Source organism: Stegodyphus dumicola, chromosome 3 (assembly GCF_044657685.1).
Source record: "Stegodyphus dumicola isolate Sdum_Otavi_A_Nest chromosome 3, ASM4465768v1".
Taxonomy (NCBI): domain Eukaryota; kingdom Metazoa; phylum Arthropoda; class Arachnida; order Araneae; family Eresidae; genus Stegodyphus; species Stegodyphus dumicola.
This window is the reverse complement of record NC_140770.1, coordinates 87,044,346-87,066,563: the sequence shown is the minus strand read 5'-3', so window position 1 is coordinate 87,066,563 and position 22,218 is coordinate 87,044,346. Positions and strand designations below refer to the sequence as shown.

The 22,218-nt window shown below is 33.2% G+C and overlaps 1 long non-coding RNA gene across 1 annotated transcript in view; it reads left to right on the top strand.

Annotated features, from left to right (window-relative positions):
* LOC146998037 (uncharacterized) overlaps positions 1–22,002 on the top strand; it is a 41,627-nt gene extending 19,625 nt beyond the window's left edge. The window contains exons 2-3 of the long non-coding RNA XR_015039994.1: positions 17,753–17,973; positions 21,868–22,002. This is a non-coding gene — a long non-coding RNA (uncharacterized LOC146998037). The remainder of the gene's footprint in view (positions 1–17,752; positions 17,974–21,867) is intronic.
* The last annotated feature ends 216 nt before the right edge of the window (positions 22,003–22,218 follow it).

Sequence of the window (22,218 nt, the reverse complement as noted above, 5' to 3'; positions counted from 1 at the left end):
GACTTACCGATTACTAACAATAACCTTGATGAAAAAGATCCCGAACGATGAGTGAATCAGAAGCGGTTAGCGAGAATGAAGCGGAAAGACTCGCAGGTTTGCCGATATAGGGACTGGTTAGAGAAGCTGGAGCGAAAAGAATCGAACGTGAATGGAATAGAAATGATTGACTCAATCAGACACTGACTCACAAAATTGATTTATTTTCCTGTAATTTTGAGATACACTAAAAGTTCCTTTCTGCTCAGAACTACTAATAAAATTCTAAAATACAATTTTTGAAAAAGCTAGAAAATGATAGAAATTGAACTCACTTTTACCATGAGAAGACAAACATTTTTTTCCCCTAAAATGGAAATCGAACTTTCCTGGCGAGCTTCCAGCAAGAGTTCCTTTTTCTTTTCGCCAATCACAAGTTAACTCCCAAGTTAAAATGATTCAGTTCGGCAACAAATAGATTTCTATTCCTGGTACCCTTTCAAAAAGAGCTCTCTGTGATAAAAAGATAATATAGATATTTTATAGATCTCTATAAAATATTTACAATTCCATTTCTTGGAATTGGGATAAATTCGCTAAATAAAATGAATTGTTGCTTTGAATCTGTTCAGTGCTCGAGAACTGAATCAACTTTATCGGATAGTCCAACTCTGTAGTCCAAGTGGGCGTTTAAGTCTAAGTAATTTTGGAAGGGGTCATGTAGCAATTGGTGAGAGGTTAAAAATAGTGTTTATATGGGGCAGTATTCGAATCTTTTCTCCTCCTCCAGAAACTATCGTTAACAGCTGGTATTCGCTGCCTTAGCTGCTTTGAATTATGAACTGGTGTGACTTAAACGCTGACTCAGTACGAACGGAAGTGAACTGAGAATTGAAATTGGAACATAAAGAGTCTCTGATAAGATGCTACAGTTTTTCTTCCATTTGTAATTTTCTAAATATTTTTGCTTATTTAATTCTAAATATTTTTGCTTTATTCTAAATATTTTTGCTTTATTCTAAATATTTTTGCTTATTTTGCTTACTGGAATAAAATCTGAATATCCTTTCCTTTATTAAAGAAGCTATAGTTTGTATTTAAGCGCCTTGGTGTCTGAACCCCAAGCACTAAGTTAAGATAAATTACGTTTTGTTTACTTTTGGAACTTTCCTTTCGCAACAGATTCGTTACGCTATACTTGCACCTGTAACGGTATCTACTAGCTGTTATCTTACTGCCTGAGTTTCTCAGATGTTCGTCTACGAATGCCGAAAGAAAACATTTAAACTGAAAATTATTAATTCTCCGCCTATTTTGAGAACGCAAATGTGCCAGTTGCATAGAAGGAGAGGGTTAGTACAGTTAATTATTGCTTTATCGTGTATTTTCATTGTGCTGTTACCATGTACTGTCATTTTTAATTATTATGTTGTCATCATTGAGTTATCATGTATTGCATTGTTTTGTATTGTCATCAATCATGCACTGAAAATTTGAAATCTTCCCGATTGGTACACGCATTATTACTTGGCGTCAAAAGATTTGACGACGTATAAACAAGTTCAGAAAGACTATTTAAAAACTTTTAAAATCACATTTCATACAGTATGTTTATAAACACTCAGTGTACTTTCGCAGTTGCTCTCTGGATGTTGCATCTTAGGCTTGATCGTGGAAAAAACAAAATTCTCAACGAAAATCGACAAGTCTCGATAGTCCTGAATACATGAAGTACATTCAGATACCTGAATATTATTCTAGTTTATAGAGTACCATAAAATTATTATAGCATTCGCTTTTCGGCGAACCGCACAAAGATAAGAAATTAATGTGTAAGGTTCCCTACAGGTAACAGTGTATGAGCTGTTACGATGTGTGAGACGTCAGGCTCTGACATTGCGAAAGCAATATTTCGTTCAGTTACGGCTCTGCATGACATTACACGAGTCATAACTTCATGGCCAAAAGCTTAGAATGCTCTTAAATTTTCGACTAGAGAGGCTATAAGCGCTAGCAAGATCCTCGCTACCCCAGTGGTGACTGAGGACTGCCAGCTGCCAACGAACTAAACTATCAGGAACTCGACAGTTAAACAACAGTATCTCACATGTATCTTAAAATCTGCGTCTTCAAACAGCATAACGGTGAACCTCTTGCTACTCAGAAACGCTTTTATACAACTTGATGTAACGCAGTGGATAATAAAAGAAATCCAAAGTAACTGTCAAATCCAGCTAACTCTGGATAGGCTACTGAAAATATAGAAGAATTTCCCCGGGAATCTCGCAACCAATGCCATGTGTGCTTACAGCTCATGTGAAAAGCTGTCACGCCCCTTTCACCATCAGCTCCTGCCCTCTTGGACCTGTGGTTCAAACTCATTCTACCTTCTGCGCCCTTTGTGGAATCACTTGATAACAGCTGGAACAAATTAGGCATTTTGCTTGATAATCACGGCAAAACAGGAATTTGAAATTTTGCTAGTTCGTTGAAGGCCACTGACTTGAAACCCTCTCGCGAATTTCTCCGCTTTTTTTTTCTTTCGGAGACAAAGCTGCTTTGGAATATGACGGAATTGCAGCGGTAAGAAATCATGTCAGATCAGATTCACCCAGTAGTCTTGATATACCTCCAATTCGGAAATTAAGTATTGCAGGGAGAGACAACGTGAAGCTCAATTTGATGTTGCTGGTATTACCAGCGATAACACGAAATTTTCGCATATTGTAGGAAATTTAGACACATCAATTTTGACACATGTCTCGAACATCATCTTAAAAAACTTCCTGAAAATAACAAATAACTAACTTTAAAAAATCTGATGTGTACACCACATGACTTCCTTGTATGGAATATTAAATTATACGCATTTTCTCTTGCATTTCATTTAAACTTATTGGATTGAATTAAATCTACTTCGCCGACAGCGCATAAACCACAATAGAATAAATGCATTCTTTAAAATTCACTCTAGTATTTGTTTACCATAGCGACACTCTGGCGCTAGATTCACTTAACACTATTAAAATTATATAACAGTTAACTTATATAATAATTATATAACGGAAACTAAGTTAACTGTTATATAATCCAATAATTATATAACAGTTAACTTATATATTTCGTTCATATTATAACTCATAATGCATAAAATTTATATCATTTAAAGAATATATTTATCTAATCGTTGCCACATGTTCTATTCAAATACTATAATAAAGCTAGAATGATGTATAAAAGAAATTAAGCAAACAAAACAAAAAAGAAACAGTTTTTCACAGACGATTGAGTATTTCTCATTTAATTAATTCAGTTCTCACTTCACGAGAAGGCAAAAATACATAAAAACTCAAAATATCTATATTAAAAATTACGAAGTAAATCTCAAACACTTATTTCCTCGAAAACATTCCAGAAAGAAATAAGCATTATTTAATTGGCAATAATAAATGAATGCGTTATCTTTGTTGTTGCGAAGCTAAGTTTCTCTAGATTGGCAACAAATCCACTAGTCTTCTGTTTCAAATGTAAACATCAATGGCCGCCATAAAAAAAAGGCTTAGCGGCACTTAGACAACTTTAAAATGGCTGATAATTCTAAAAATATTGCACACAGATTTACTAAAAGCATAAAAACCTTAACCGGAAGATAAAAACCACATAATACAATCATTTTTAAAGCAAAAAAAAAAAAAAAAAAATGTACAATTTACAAACATATAAGAGTAAAGAAACTGAGATTACTGAGCCGGGTAAGAGAGTGGATATATATATAAATATATTTATATACGTTTGGTGCGGCCGATTCCAACCAAAATACGAAGTGCACATCTACATGTTATAGCAGTCTTATATACAAAATTTCAACGTTCTGAGACTACTCGTTTTTGAGTTATGCGAGATACGTACGTACGTACGTTCGTACAGACGCCACGAAAAATTCTCTTCAGAATTAATTTTAAAGCAGTTTTATAATTTTTTTGAAGGAAAAGAGTATTTTATTCTGTCTTTACGTACAGATATCACGCAAAAACATCGTTAAATTGCATTCGATAACGGTCAAAATGAATATTTTCGTTGAAATATGCTGCCTGAAACTTTTCGCGATTACAATACTTCCTTTTTACTTCGTACAAGGAAGTAAAAAAACAGACATAGCGGGAGTTTCGAGATTCCAAAATACAGCAAATTCGTAAACTTTTATCGGAATTAGGCAGCAAAGAAACCTTGTTTCCTTTTTGAAACAATTGAAAAAATTATCGTCAAATAAAATACCTTATCCTTTCCTAAACCCACTTGTGAATAGAAAGACTTCCTCCTAATATGAAAGCAATTTTATGGGCTTTCTGATGCATGTTTAATTCGTCTAACCCAAATAGGCACAGACGGCACAAAATTACCTATTTCAGCAGCATCAAATACTGAATAAAACACAGAGTTGTCTTCAACACTAAAGCTTAATTAACAAATAAATAGAAAGTCTCTTTAGAACACCTGTCTCGAAAACACTACTATCAAATTCCAAGATACCATGATAACCGCAATCGTTCAAAACGTAGGCAATGGAAATACACATATATCATGCCATTACTAGTTACTATGAAATGTTTTCGATGATGGTTTTACACTTTTACCATGAAAAGTGTAAAGTTTGTGCTTATAAATGTGTTTCTTCTTGTCTTTTTAATGGGGAAACTAAATTCGGCTGCTATTCCGAAATGCGTTGTGGATGCTGGAGTAGCAGCAAACACTTCCAACAGATTACACGCATGCAAATATTTTGTATTGTCCTATTCCGTTTCAAATTTAATTAAGAAGACAACTATAAAGGTATTAAAGATCGCTTTATTAACAAAGTGGTTTGGTTTGGAGTATTTGATTACAGTAAAGCTCTCGAGCGCTACCAGCCTAGAAGTAGAATGCCTTCGCGGAGGTTTTTTTAGGGGAAACTGGATCGTATCCACATTATACATGGGGAAAACTCGAGCTACGAGTGTTATTTGACTTAATCGCTCGGCCGCTGGTGCACCGTCATCGTAGCGTAAATAAAAGCGTATAAAGCATCGTAGCGTGTAAAGTTTCAGTGCTCCCATTACACGCCAAGGAAATTAAGAAACTTCATACAGCCAATATTTTCATTTGCCAGTACTTGGTGATTTACTAGGATTCTAAATTCATATTTATTCGAACTTACATAAAAATATACAATGGAAAACGGTGAGCATTTGTTTATTATACTTTAATTATGTAAATTATTATTTACACAATGAGAAATTTTCTGTTTTAGAGGAAAAATTATTTTTGTCTGAAATTTTCAGTAGTGCATATTATGACAGAAAATGAAATACAGTAATTTCGTATATAAAAGTGTGAACTGAAGACCCATAAAACATTTGAAATTGAATTGCATTATCTTGCCATATGAAAACATAGTTAATCATCTGACATCTTTGTATATTAAATTCTGGAAAAATAGAGGAAAAAAACGAAGACAGAGAAAGATACCTTTGAGGCACTTTCAAATTTATTCATATATGCCTTCTCCCTTAGTACTTACTTAAAACTAATTTCAGAACTTCAGAAAATAGCTTTTTTGTTTGTTCTTGTGAAGTAAATATGGAGAGCAAACACTGCATGTTTTATGAAGCAAAAACAAGTGCGTAGTGTGTCAGTAAAAGTAAAAGATGTGCAGGACATGATTCCAAAATCTCTGAAGCTTAAAATTTGGGATTGCTTCATGAGGAATTATCCAAGAGAAAATACTTCTGATTCCACCTGACTCAGCATAAGATTTTTCACTCTGACTTCCGTCCTTCAAAAGGATAATTTTTATCGCTTTTAAAATATTTTTTTCCTTGAATTCTCTCGGGAGATATTTTTTCCTCTTAGGATAGCAAAATGACTGAGCAAAGTTAGAAAAAAAAGAATCCACGGTAGCAAAAATCCGAAGATAATTTATTGCGAAAATTATTAAGCCTTATCAAAGAATTTTAGTTTCCGATTCAATCCAGATTTGGCAAGACGATGGATGCAATTTAAAAACTCAGCATTTAATGATGTCTTTTGTTATGATGTCTTATTATTATTGCTTAAATGCATGATGCTACTCATATTGCAATAAATCTCATTTATTATTTTAAAGTTTTTTTTTAACTAATACAATTTGCGAAAAAGAAAAGTCATTATTAGAGTCGACGTAAGCAAATTATTTTTGATGTTTTTCTTATTTTTCAAAAAATGAATAAAACGCTTTATATTTAAATTAGACGAAATGTGCAAAGGAAGTTATTGGATGTTTAGGAACTTTTATTAAGTCTATTTCTATGACTATTCACACATTTAATCTTAATGATATTAAAAGTTTTCAGAATTTAATGAATTTCGTTATTTCAGAAAATAATTTATGTCAGGGAGATTAATATGATTTCAATGTTCCTCTTTTTAATAAAATAAGATGCAGAATTTCAAATACATAATGAAGTAAAGATAAAAGGATATTTGCAACCTAAATTGTTTGTTAAAGTAAACAGTACGGTTAGGTTATTTGAATGAGGCTAACAACACTAAAATTCTCTGTATGCTGGAAAGGGGCTCTCCAAGCAGGCTGTTCTAAGGTAAACTGGCTTATGTTCATGTTATAAAATGAGAAAACTAACCATAAGGCCAACCTATTAGCTTGGGTAAGAACCCAAGCAGAATAACCAGTAGTCAGCAATCATAATCATTTGGGCATTTTTTTGAGCCGCTAAATAGTACGTTTCTTGCCTTTCTCGCTAGCTACTGCGAGAACTGTTTTACGAAAAATAGCTAATGAGATTCTATGAGTAAAGGTAAATTATTACTGATCGAGCTTTTGTTTACAGTATGAAATTGGATTTCAAAATAAAATCTTGAAAAAAGTCACAGATTTTAAATCTAGTAAGTTGGCGGATGACAGATTACCACAAGCTGCGTTTGCACTCAAATTATTGCTTTTCAGGGCAATAGGGATGGATTTGAGGTAAAGCAATCACTCATTTATTCTCTATGTGTGAGAATTTGCAGCGAAGTCCTTTCTCATTCGCATTTAAATATTTCATCAAACCTGTACAGTGACGATCTGACCTCGTGTGACATATGTTTGATGAAAAATCATTTTAAGCCCGAAAAAAAAAAGACTAACGTTGTATCCTTATTTCATTATCTTCTTCCGGATTGGGGCCTGTCGAATATGGCCGAAGGGATATGATAACTGCATACTGTTATTTAAACTCGGTTTCGGTTTCTGACAAATGAGCGGGTTGCATGGAGTTTTGAAATTTTCTCCTTGTATTCTCGAATATGAATATATATATTTATATGAAACAGATAGCCTTTGCTTATATTCCCTTAAATGGTTAAAGGCCAAAACATCGCGGCAAAAACAACATCAACGAAAACATCGCGGAGGAAACAACGCAAGGAGAAAATGTCGTGGTCGAGAAACGTCTTGGGAAGAAAAGAAAGCTAGTAAAAAATATTGCATTTGTCGTGCCGAGAATAAAGCGGTTCAAAACCTTCGCGGTTTTAAAACATCGCCGTCGAACATATCGTGCGTAAAAATTAAAGTACCTACAAATCATCGCATGAGATAAAATCGCATAGATGTTTTTCTTAAGCTTTAAAAGTCGTAAATGCATATTCGCATAATGATTAATGAGCGCAAGAAGGAAAGATAAATATATTTATTTTTATAATTCATAATTTTGACTTAAATAATACGTTTTTGCTAAAAATGTAAGAAAAGCATTCAAAAACTGGAAGTAAATAGAAAATTAATGCTACTTGCAGCAGTTAACAGTTAAACAATTTTACTAGAGGTAACTACATGCAGTTACTCATCATTTTGCAATCATTTTTAAATTTTATTTTTCATGAAATACTACCAATAAAATTTTATAAAAGAAGTTAATTAAGATATACTTTTATTAATTAACTTAATGTTAGATGCAGCAAGTAATAAAGTTTAAAATTTTTTTACTTGCTGCATCTAACATTATTTTTTTTACTCATTTTCAGTTTTTGAATGCTTAAGTTTCCTTCTCAAATTTTCAGCAAAAATTTATTAGTTAATTTAAAAATATGAAATGTGAAAATACAAATATTCCTCATTCCTTCGTGTATTCACAAATCATTATTCGATTATGCGAATTTTGAAAGCTTGAAAACTCTTGTCTGGGCTGTTATTTAGTTTTCACTAAAATATCTTCGATTATGATGTTTTTAAAATGCAAAATTTTAGAACTGCTTTATATTTTATAAGGATACTTTGTAACACAATATTTTAGAATCGCCATGTTTTCTCCTTACTTTTTGTCTGTACTTTTCGTCAGATATGTACGACGACATTTTCTCCTTGGGTTAGTTTTCTTCTCGACTGTTTCGTCCGCGATATTTTCGGCGGATTTCACCTAAATAATAGCCAACCATGTAGTCTTACAGGATCCTTCGTTTTCAAATCTTTTGCTTTGTCTCTGAGTCCTAATTACATATAGAACTCTTGCTCCCAGGAATAAATGCAGATGTCACGAGTTCGAATTTCAAAGGCGTAGGTCAACCTTTTTTTGAATTTCGTAGCTCTTGAAGTGGCAAGTATTCAGGCCTTGCACATATTGGTGACAATTAACTTTGATGAAAAATCGGCTGAAAGTACATGTGTTGAACAAATAATGCATGATGTGGAGTTTAACAAAAATGTAACTATCTACAGAAAAGGTAGAGTTACGCATGTAGAAACTGCAGTAAATCAACCAACAGAATAGTCCAGAATTCCTATTGGGTGGCAGGATTAATTTCGCATGTACTATCAGCAAGAAAACCTCTGTTGTCTCTTCTGTATCAAGAAGAGCAGCAATGGTGTCTTAAGCATGCTGAGTGAACAATGGAAAGTTGTACTAGTGTGAACTTAGTTAGACATGCTAATGGTGATTCGCATCACAATATCCAGGTTCGGGAATGGTGAGGAAAAATATAAAGTTTTAAGGTTTAAACGTCTTCCATTCGGACTTTGCTGTAGTCCAGCAATTTTAGCGATGACGATAAAATTCCACATTAAAAAATATAAAAGCACATATACAGAAAGTTATGAAATGTTAGATTCCTCGTTATATGTAGACGATTTATACTACGGTGCAGACACTATTGAAGATGCATGTCGATTATCCTCAGACGCGGTTAAGATTTTTAAAGACGCTGAGATGAATTTGAGAAAATTAAGGTCAAATTCCGAGGAACTTAATTCCTGGTGGATTGGAAAGGGTTATAACATAGAACCAGCTAAAGAGTCAACATTTTTGGGCATGATCTGGAACTCTGAAGCAGATAAGATCAAGTTGAATTGCGAATTTTTAGGAAATTTATCCCATGACAGTGCTGAGGCCACAAAAAGGACTATTCTCCAAATGGTGGCCAAAGTTTACGATCCAATTGGTGTGTTTCAACCTTTTGTGATGAAAATGAAGATTCTGTTACAAAAAATTTGGACATTAGGTGTGGACTGGGATGATACCCTTCCATTAGAAATAGTTAAGGACTGGAGTCGCTGGCAAGCTGAATTACAGGTGTTGGAGGATTTTTCTCTTCCGAGAAAATATTTTGGTAGTAGTGAAAAATCTAATGTTAGTCTTCATGTATTTGCTGACGCTAGCCCTAAAGCGTACGGCGCAGTAGCATACTTTAGATACCTTGATTCAGAAAACATTATTTGCACCAGTTTCATTACCGCAAAGGGTCGCGTAGCTCCACTCAAGACTATGACTATGTATTTGACAAAGCTGTTTCCTGAACTGTGTCATCAAAAGTTTCTTTGGAGTGATAGCCAAATAACTATCTACTGGATAAAGGGATATGCAAGAAATTGGAAACCCTTTGTATCAAACCGAGTTTCTGATATTCAGTCACTCACGGATCCTGAATGCTGGTTTCACTGCAGTGGGAGTGAAAACCTTGTTGACCTTTTATCTCGAGGAGAAAATGCTTTTAATCTTGTGAGAAGTTCCCTTTGGTTACAGGGACCTAGCTGGCTGTCTCAACCTGAAAGTGTTTGGCCAGTAAATAAACAGACCAACATCGACGAGGAGAGCGTTCAGAACGAAGCAAGGGTGCAAACATCTCTTCATGTTTCTATTAAAGACGTAGAATCTTCGGCATTACTACAGTTAACGCGATTCAGCAGGCTGCTGAAGGTGTATCGAATTACGGCTTATGTTATACGGTTTACCAACAATATAAAACGAAATTCAGTGAAAGTCAAAGGTCCATTAAGCTCTGTTGAGATTTCGCGAGCTGAGCTCTATTGGGTAAAAGTTACACAGCGAAAATACTTTGCGAAAAAGATTCTAGATCTATCAAGTGGAAAATGCTTAGAAAAGACATCGTCGATTTATTCACTTAACCCAGAATTGGATACCCATGATCTTCTGCGTTTAAAGGGCAGACTTCAATTCTCAGACTTTGCTTTCGAAGAAAAACACCCATGGCTGTTACCTTATAAGGATAGATACAGTGAACTAGTAATTTTTGAGTCTCATAACAAATTGTTTCATGCTGGAGTCGAAGCTACCTTGGCCGATATTAGAGAAACCTTTTGGATTATAAAAGGACGCCAATTCGTCAAGTCCACGTTAAGTAAGTGCTTTTTGTGTAAACGATACAAGGTGCGTGCCGGTACACAGGAAACCGCTCCTCTACCACCTGATCGTGTTCTTCAATCATCTCCATTTTCTGTAACTGGGCTGGATTATGCTGGTCCCTTCTTTACAAAGGACAGCAAGAATAAACATTATCTGCTTTTGTTTACATGTGCTACAACTCGAGCTTTACATCTAGAACTTGTCCCTTCTATGAGCGTGGAGAATTTCATGCTTGCGATTCGCAGGTTTATTTCTCGTCGTGGATTGTGCTCAACGATATATTCGGACAATGCCAAGACATTCAAATGTGCTGATCTCGAGTTGCGAAAAATTTGGAAGTGTATTCAACATCCATCTGTAGAAAATTTGTTTTCTTCCCACGGTATAACATGGAAGTTTATTGTGGAAAAAGGAGCATGGTGGGGAGGGTTCTGGGAAAGGCATTTTAGAACGATCAAAACTTGTTTAAGGAAAATAGTTGGACGTTCTAGTCTCTGTTTGAATGAGCTAGAAACAGTCTTCGTAGAAATCGAAGCCATAATTAATTCAAGACCCATAACGTATGTCTACAATGACCCTTCAGAACAATCACCGCTAACTCCTGCTCATTTCTTAATTGGTAAACGTTTACTTTCTCTTCCAGTTACAAGAGTGTGCAGAGAAGACTTGATTGGGCCTAGACATTCCTTGATCAAAAGGTATAAACATCAACAAACCTTGTTAAACCAATTTTGGAATAGGTGGAGGAAGGATTACTTGCTTTCTTTAAGATCTGTGAATTTATGTCCACCTACTAAAGTGTCTAGTCAGTTTAATGATAATGACGTAGTCCTTGTACATGACGACCGCTTACCTAGGAATTTGTGGACACTAGGTAAGATAATAGAAACTTATCCTGGCAGAGATGGTCAGGTTCGTTCTTGTCTCATTAAAACTCAAACAGGTAATCTAAAGAGACCAGTACAATTGCTGTACAACCTTGAAGTGCATAATTAGTAGTAAAGAGTTACAGTGTAATAATCTGATTTATTGTTTGCACATATATCATCTTCTGAATATCTTTATTGATTGTTGCTAAATGTAGTTTAGTTTATATAATTCTTGCGAATTTTGATTTAGTATAATGTTTCTTATTTAGTAATTACTTTATAAGTTGATTTAACGTGTTTAAACATCACTTAATTGTTATTTGTAATTTTAAGTTGTTTATAGAGTATTCAAATGTTGTGTTTGATTTAGAAATACTGGTTTATTTTGTATTCGATTTGTGTGAACTTTGAGTTCACAGGTGGGGAGTGTTGTAAAGAGAGAAGTAGAGGGCGCTGCTTGGCAGTAGCGTAATGCATGTAAGTAGAAACGAAATGTCGTTTGATTAGGCAACATGATTTCTGTGAAGGTAGTCCACCTAACAGTAGGACAGTTGTAAATATGTAAATATAACGAATAATAAATAGCATTAGAAAACTGAACCATCGGATGTTTTGTGATTGCTCTACGGGCCGCCATGGATAAATGCAGGTTCGTCACACTGAGGACCTATTTTTCGTCTTTCACTGATTAAGAACAGTCCAGAAAAGAGTTTCTGTTGATCATCATTTTGGTTTTATAAATTCGGTATTTTATCGTGTTATAGTAATAGGAACTCAGCACGGATCGTCGCACCCTCATCACAGAAGATTTATACATTCACGTCTTTTTCTTTCATAATATTCTCTATAACTAAATTCAGTTGATACTTTTCCGAGCGATCGATAGATGTCACTGTTGTACTCTCAAACATACCTTTCTATCAGTTATCCTCTTCAATTCTTTTTTATTTTTCTTCTTCATATTGTTATGCTTTAAGGAAAACACCTATTAGAATTTCTCCTTCCTGCTCCTTGCTCTCGTTTCACCATCTTTTTCTCTCCCTATCTAAACAGAAAGCAAAGAATCTCATTTCCGACAATATATTTCATATTTAACTGCTGACCTCGTTGTTAATTAAAAACCATTTTTTGAAACTATCTGCCTCACTTGAACTTAACTGTAATCTTAGTCTCTCCATTCAAACCAATTATGGCTCCGAAACAACTAAATTTATGCACCACACATTCTTATCTACTTCTCCCAAAAAAGTGTTACTAGCGTATTTTGTTCATCTTCATGCCGTGGAAGCGCCCTACGCATCTCCGCACGCCATGAAAATGTGTAGTAGACACACTGTCTATCTTCTGTTTTCTTTACAGTTGCAGTGCCACTTCAATAATAAAATGGCGTCATGCTCCAAGCAGCGTTTTTTAAAAAGATATCATTATCTCTCACCTCTTAAAATGAGTTTGTTTACAATAATTTTAACTTTCTCTCCTAAATTTTCCGACAGTTCACGTATAAGGAAATTGCTTCGTTCGAAGCATACGCATATTTCTCTGCAACCAGTGAAATATTCTTTATTCGCACTCTATCTTTCCATCGACGTCTGCAAATTAACCGCTGATATCCCTACTTACACTTCCTTCCTGTAATGGAATCGAGCAACCATCAAAGTTAATCCTTAAACCAAATGATATATAACAGTATTGGGGGGATTAATTTATGATTTAAACTATAATCTGCATAAAATCCTGACAACTTTATTTAGATTCGTGTCGGAGGTGTTAATACTTTACACGAATTATTTAACATCAGTGAAAGTTGATATTAAAATTCCTCTAATCAAAAACAGAAACGGTATCACGTTACAAATGTTTATATTACACACTTTAATATGTTATATTTCGTAAGGCTTTAATGCTTGTAAGATATTCATTGAATTGCCTATTTTATTATGCCTATTTATTACTACATGTTACACAAGCTAAAACATTTTGCGTACAACTTGCACGTGTATAAATGATTTCAAAATGCATAAATGACTGTAGGTTTAATATCAAAGATACATGCAAGCATTATCATCAAGATTTCTTTCCATTTTGAACATTATGTGTAGATAAATGTATTCATGAGTTAGAATTTAAACCTGTCAGCTTTATGGACGAAAAATGCGGCATTAGAAGTGTAGCTTTCGTATTCATTACACATGAAAATCTCTGCCAGCATTTAATGCATCCGATTTCGGGTTAGATGCATATTTGGAGAAAAAGAATCAAGGTACAAAGTCAGAGACACTTTTTTAAAATTATGAACAACAAAATTACATTTTTTCATGACATCTGAGGAGCTTTGAAATTTCAGGCCGAAACCTGTAACGTTCCGATGGTAAAAACTGCCATTAATAATTTTCTGTTTCTTTGAAAAATGCTTCGTCTAAAAGCGATCTGTTTGTAGAAAAAAATAAGTTTAAGAATGTGATTTGTGCTATTCATCACGCGAACATGAATTATTAAAACTATATAAAAGATTACTTTTATACTGCATCAAGTTCGAAAAACAAAAATTATTGAAATAACTACATTATTGCATGACCCATCCTTTATCTATTATGCCACGTTGAAAATAAAGTAACTTACGACGTGCAGCCATGCTGATTTAAGTATTAATTTGAAATGAATGCTGGATAATTAGCCGAATTGATAGCCATCATGTTATTGGCTCCAGTGTATCAGTGTTACCATATATTTTTTTCTTTCATTATCACACAACTATAACTGAGCAACGAATAGTAAGCAAATACTTATAAACCTTTAATTCCAAAATTTTATTTTTATCATTTGAAGCAAAAAAGATCATTTTGGTTTGGGTAGATTTTATTTCTCATAGTTGATACATTTAATAAGAGAATACAAGATATTAAACAGGATTTTAAACAAGTTTTTAAAATTTACTTTCTAACTTTATATTCGAGTTTTAAAAATCTTTAGATGCTGATCTCTGAAATACTGATGTTGGATTTTAAACGATTACTTTTTATCATATTTATATTCTTTTACTTAAACAATGCTTATGTCTAAATGGTGCTATATTTATGTCTAATGTTTTATGTACTCTGAGGTTTCGAAATTATCATTGCCTCATTACGGGAATCATAATTAATAACTAGAAACTTATACATTGGTTTCATGCAAATAAATGTATGTTCTTACTCGGCTACTTTAAGCTCTCGATGTTCGGAAGGAATTTAATTAATATGGGGTGAATTTAATTTACATAAATCAGTTGGTTATTGGAACATAGCAAAGCTCACAAGAACTATCTTCTTAAGGAAAAGGATGCCTTTATGGAGGACTTTCTAATGAAACTGACTTCTATTCATTTTATATGTAGGGGTGACCACGAAATTCAACCATGTAGCCAGCCCATTTGCTTGCATTCGAACCCACGACGAGCAACCAAATATTCAACAATATTAACCATGCGGCCATTGGTGGGTCTTCTTCACTTAAGAATAAAATAAAATAATATCTAAATGTTAGTAGAAAAAGTAAAGTAACCCTTGTTAAAATCTCTGTTTCACATTTGTAGGTACGTTAATTTCGAAGCACTTATCTTATTATAGAATAAAACATTTATTCTGGAAGAATTAAAAGTTAAGAAGATTGCATTGTATTTAATATTTTAATATCGTAAGCCACAGGGTTTAGTTGAAGTACCACTTTATCTACAATACCACATAGAAATAATATCTACTTTTAACATAAAGTAACACATCCAAAAATAAATACTAATCCAGGAACAAAAGAAAAATAAAATCTGATTAAAAACAGTGATTAAAATAAATTTTTGTTAAAAAAGATAATTAACAAGTATTTTTGCAGAAGCATGAATATAACGTAGAAGTTTTACTTGCTCACTGTTGGTATTACAGGTTTTTTAATATTAGATGGTTATTTACTTTGAAACATGCGTTGATTGTTCCTGTTTAAAAATCATCTAAAATCTAAAAACTGTCACGAAATTTAAGCATTAAAGTAAACCGTTTTCTTACGTATTAAATACATGTTGTACTTTCAAGAATTATAAATAGCAAATAATTTGTAATGATTATGAGATCGATAAATGTAACAGATGCAAGCGTGCATTAATTGCTTTTTAAGTTTTAAGTTAATTAGACAGAAAAATTAGAAGCATATTTTCCAGACAAATATGGAGTAAACTATCGACGCAGAACGGAGCCTTGGAAAACGTTATGATGATGCGTGTGATGGCTACCATATAATTAAAGCATATTTCTTTTTCTCGTGTCTGTTAAAAATCACGTTTATCTCCCCAGATAATCTTAGAGTAAAACACAGAGAATTCATACTAAGAATTAACATCTGGAAAAGTTTATAATAGCGCTGAGCCTCCAGGATGCTATCCATAACTATCCTTATACTAATGACAGAATTATTTCTTGTTTGATGGTTAATACATCGAGTTTCTCATCCTAACTTCTATTATGGTGAATGATTCGCAATGAAAAATGTTTTGTACATGTACATCGAAAAACTGTGGGCAATGCACTATGCACAAATCAGTCGTAATTATTCACTGCACATGGCAATATTCCTCTGCATGTATTATTAATGCTTTTCTAACCAGACATGCAAAAGTCAGATTTCTACGGTCATGTTATTCATGTTTGTTGTTACGTTAAGGCTATGCGTAAAACCTGAGTGTAGTATACTATGACCAAATCAGCCTTAATATTTCCTTTCATATAGTGGTATACTTTTGCATCTTTAGATAACGTTTTCCAAATCAAACAAGCAAACGTTCAGAATCAGGTTATCCACGTTTGTTGTCATGGTTGGCTCATATTATCCCCGTTGGGTGATATTATCCATGTAACTCTTAAAACGTAACATGCAATCAAGTCAGTGTGAATTAAACTTTCCTGAATTTGAAATATTTACATCTTCTTACTTTCCAGTCATGTCTAACGGATTAATTTTTTATTCTGTGATCTTTGAAGAAACAATATCTAGGTGTACTACAGCAGATTTTTTATTTCAAAGCCATAACTCTGTCTTTCCAGTTCAATTAAGAGTGGTTGCGTATAGAATAATATTATTTTATTCTATTGTTGTCCCAACGAACCATCTTGAATATAATATTCGTTCTTCAAATGTCTTATTTTTGTTGGGCGTTTTTTCCCGTGCATTTCAAATAAATACTCTCAACGGATTTCAAAAGATCAACGACAAAAACCTCTTTCATTCAAAAGTAAATACCTTTGAAAACAGAAACTGTTGTTTGTTAGAATGATTTTAAAATGTTACAGACTATCTAAACCTATGCCATTCACATTTGTAGGTACGTTTTCACAATGCGTATAATTATTCTAGAAAGGAAAGTAGTCATAGAATGTTTTCAGTGATTTAAAGTTTTTTATTTGAATACTGTGACGTTCACTCTAAAGAAAATATCTTCCTAGAACATTTTGTTCGAGAGAAAAGAAAGACTTGAGAGGGAGTGACGTAGCGACGGGAAGAGAAAACCAAAAGGATAAATCTACTTACATTTTATAAACTTTTATGTCAGATCATCCTTATGATTTAAATGTTATTTATACTCACAGGATAAATGCAAGTTCCTTACCAGTTTAATAATTTTTGAGGAAAATAGTTCATTGGTAACACTATATTTTATATTTAGTTTTGGTAACAGTAAAAAGGAGTTCTTTAGTTTTGTTTGTTTGGTTTTGTTCTTTGGTTTTGTTTGTATGAGAGGTAACGGCTAAGAAACAAAAGTATGAAAAACTTTTATCAGTATGACGAATATGCTGTAAGTACTAAATTAATTAATGCCAAATAGTGTCTCTTTCCTTTAGCAACGTTAAGAACATATCTACCTATCTATCTCTTTGTATATGCAACTCTTTAACTATTTATTTAATCTTCAGTCTCTTCATATTAATGCGCAGCTAGTTGTCTGTCTACCTATCTGTCCATGCAACTGCGCGTCCTAGTACGATAAAGATACAGCTAAAGAACCGAGATTCGAAGGACGAGATCACAATGGCGCAGCCTAAGAGATTTATTCTGGATGTTTACTCGTATGGAATTGGAGAAAAAAAGGTGGAAACAGAATATCTTCTAAAATTAACAAGTGAATGCACAGGTTGTGAAAATATTCATTGTGAAGTGTTATGAATTGTTGTGCATTATGTTGTAATTGTTGCCATTATGTTATGCATTGTGAAGTGTCATCATTATTTTTTCCAGCAAGACAACATCGCCGGTTGCAGGCGTCCGACATTGCGGCTAATGGAGTGAAAGGCAAGTCCCTGCATATTTCTCAAAAGGCACAAAAAAGAAGAGGGAGAACTCTCCCATCAGGGGTGGTGGTAATAATTGGAAGAGGAAAGGAAATTTGCTTTTGATTTTGTAAATATTTTCATTAGAATATTGGTGCTTAGAGAATATATAGTTCATAATTGTACTAAGTGAGTATGAGTAATAGTATTATTCAGTAGTAATGAGATACGTATATTTGACTGCAAAATGAACTGATTTTTATATTAATGTATGTTTAAATCTGTAAGCCATAAATATCGAAAGTTAATTTGGGTCCTAAAAGGAACCAAAAAAAAAAAAAAAAAAAAAAAAAAGGGGGGTAGAGGACGCCAGAGAATCTGGGGAAAGCATTAGAAACGTGCAGGCTCAAATTAAATTAAAGGAAATGGAGTTACAGCTAGAAAAGTGCAAAATGAAGCAAACGCAGCTAATGAAATTTCTGCAAAGAGAATTAGAGAGAGAACATCAGATAAAAATGAAGGAGTAGAAATTCAGAGTAAATAGATAATGGATAAAGAAGGAAGCAAATCAGGCTCAGAGGATGAAGGGGTTTCAGATTCGAAGAAGAAAGGAAATGATTTTCTGAAATATTTAAAAATGATAAAATAATAATTGTGCTAATGATAAAATAATAAGTCGTAACTGATCCTCTAACGAAAGCCGAGGAATGTTCATTCCTTTTCTCTACTGCAGAAATGATCTCTAACCTATATGGAATTCCTGAAAAATGTAAGGATAAAATTAGAGTTTAAGAGCCAAAGTTAAAAGTTTAATCTCAACTCTGGGTGAAAAGTATTTATAAAGTAATGTTAAAACCAAAGAAACAGTATTAGAGGAGTTTCAGTTTGCGCAATTAAACATAAAAAAATATAGAAAATGTAAGAAAAAGTATGAGAAAACTTAAAATCAGCACACAAACGAGGGTTGAGGCAGCACTTGATTTCTATCTAGAATGCAGAAAATTTAAAGCTCTTGATAAACAGACATTGTTTGACATTAATTAATTTATTATTTACGACATTGCTCTCATACTAATAGAAATTTCTCATACTTTTAATTTTTAGCGTTAGCTCTCATGGTTAATGCCCGAAAACATAGCAGCAAAATCATCGCGGACGAAAACGTCGCTGAGAAAACAACGCAAGGCGAAAACGTCGTGCTACAAAACATCGTGGAAGAAAACATCGCAGAGAGAAAACGTCGTAGTTCTAAAAAATCATGGTACAAAACATCGTCGTCAAAAATAAAGCGGTTCAAAATCTTCGAAGTTTAAAAACATCGTCGTTGAAAATATCGTGGTAAAATATAAATTATCTATAAATCATCACATGACGATAACATCGCAGACATGATTTTTTCAGTTTTTAATAACTGTAAATGGATATTCCCATACTGATTTGTGAGCGCAAGATGGAAAGAAGGATAATGTTTACTTTCATATTTTTTATTAACTAATAAATTGTTACTGAGAAAATAAGAAGGAAACTTAAGCATAGAAAAATAATGCAACTTATAGCACTTAATAGAATTTTAAACCGACATAGTTAACTAAAATTAATTAATTAAAACGACATAGCCATTAATAAATCATTTTTATAAAGTTTTTACTGGTATTTTTTGATGAAAAGTATAATCTATAAGTTGCATTTAATTTTCTATGCTTAAGTTTCCTTCTTACATTTTAAGCAAAAATTTATTAGTTAATAAAAATGTGAAAGTAAAAATTATCCTTCTTTACATCTTGCGCTTACAAATCATTATGGGAATAACCATTTACAATTAGTAAAACCTGAAAAAATCGTGTCTGCGATGTTATCGTCATGTGATGATTCATAGATAATTTACATTTTACCACGATATTTTCGACGACGATGTTTTCAAACTGTAAAGTTTTTGAACCGCTTTATTTTCGACTACGATGTTTTGTACCACGATGTTTTAGAACTGCGATGTTTCCTCTTTGCGATGTTTTCTCCCACGATGTTTTGTAGCACGACGTTTTCGCCTTGCGTTGTTTTCTCCGCGACGGTTTCGTGTCCGCGATGTTATCGGCGGACAGCAGCTCTCATATATTGTTTCTTCAAGCAAAACCAAACTAAAACCCTTTTTACTGTTGCCAAAACTAAATATAGAATACAGTGATTCAAATGGACCATCTTCCTTTAAAAGTTATTTAATTCGTAAATAGCTATAAATGAATATAAATAACATTTAAATGATAAGAATGATTTAATAACAGATTTTATAAAATATAAGTAGTATATTAGTACACCGATTTTGTCTTCCAGTCGCTAAGTCACTTCCCTCCACAAGTCTCACTTCTCTCACGAAGAAAAAGTTTTTGACAGAGTTTTCGCTTAGAGGGAACTTTACAAAAACCTAAATCTATAACTTTGAAGCGAACTAAATATCAGGATCTGAACTGTCAAAATCTCATTCGTTTTTTTTCTCTCATTTGTTCATGCATATATACATTCATTTCTGAACCCGTTCCGGATAACAAAGGAGTATCAATTATTTGATAGATGATACTGTAAAACCTGAAACTTTCGCTATAATGCATGAGGGAGATTTGGATATAAGCATCCCTCTGAAAGTAATGAGAACCGAAATATGGTAAAGAAAGAAATGCTGGAGAAATAGATCTTCACATCGCTGCACAAAATATGGCTAGTTTAACGAAGCAGTTGATTCTAATTCTAAAACCTTTATGTTGTAAATTAAATATCAAATATCAGTATCAACATTACCCAAATATGAATGTCATATCTCTATGTTCGAAAATTCTGTAATTAAATAGAGTTAATTTGATGGTATGAGAAATGATTATTTTTATTTCTTTCGTTTGTAAATGCGGATTAATTGTAAAATATTAACACAGTTTAAATACGTTTTGGAAACAAATTAACAAATGGTTATTAATTGTTAATTAGGAATCAGAAAGAAATAAAAGAATGAATTTTATTCTCATATTAAATGTTTACTGTCGTGATACTAGAAAATTTATGATAAAGTATTTGGAATGTAGAGATGTGTAACGTATATTATGATTATTCAATTATATTCCTGTGATCAAAATATGCATGAAAATGCTTGTAGAACCGTTCTGTTTGAAGTATAAAAAATGGCAGAATTACAGAAGAGTGACTACAACAGTTCTGTTCCTAAACTCTTAACACATACAGATGCAAATTTCTAGACATTCCTGGTAACAGCAATAGAATGCTTTGTTTGATATGTTTGATATCTGTTTTTAGTTGGACGTCGCTTCGTTTTGCGAAATTTTAACTGCATGAAAATGCGAGTATGAAACACTGTACGGACAGCGAGGTTAGAGGTTGAAAAATTAGATCATTGTTTCATTACAAAATCTGATATATAAAAGAAAGATGAATCTGCTTTTTGTTGTCATGTCTTTTGCTAAAATTGACACAACGCGAGGAATGGTTGAAAGATGTTCGCGCTTCAGCACAATGTTCTGAATGACATCATTTCATACGTACGCCATATATGCAGATAGTTCATGCAGCTTCTATCCAGGGTGTTTGAATGCATTTGATATCGAACTGAAGTAATGGAAGATATGCACACGTGATATTGCGTTTCTGCGAATGGTTTGAACATAGAAGTGTTTACAGCAATATTATAATTTTTGAAGGAAATAAAAAACTTTGGAAAACATGAACCAATACATTCATGAAGTAAGCATTTACTGATAGTGCAGTCACAGATTTTTGTCAATATCCAAAGTATTTTAGTTCTAAAGAAAAAACGACTGATTCAAGCTTCCTCACGTGCACATTTAAATGTGATCCTTGCATAAAACTGTTTAAAGAAAACACCAGGTTTTCATACATTATGAAAAGTGCGCAGTCTTGAAATGAATTTGAAAGCGCGCAGTCTTAAAATTTATTCAAAATATACCAAAACTTTATAATTTTCCCTCGACTCAACTTGAGTTTAAATCAATATTCTTAATAGAAGTTAGACCTTGAATGGTAACTAATGATGCATTTTTTAAAATTTAGATTTAAATTTTTCAGATGGCGTTTTCAGAAGTGCCTCTCGAAGAATTCAAAGAATTGAAACCAGGAGATAAAGTTTAATTCATTTCACTAATTAGGCATGAAGACGTTATTCTATGTGTGCATGTAATATTTATCTTCATACCGAATATTGCTCCTAAATTTGAGAATAAATATATAGAAAAACACTTTTATGTATTATAGAGATACTAGGTTATTTCGAAGTAGGAGACATGAAAAATGAGCAATGCGCTCACCGGGACTCGAACCACTGACCTCTCGAATACGAACCGAACATGCTGACCACTGCACCACGAAGGCATGCTAAGAAGGCGGGAGAAATATCTCATAGTATTAAAAACATTTTTA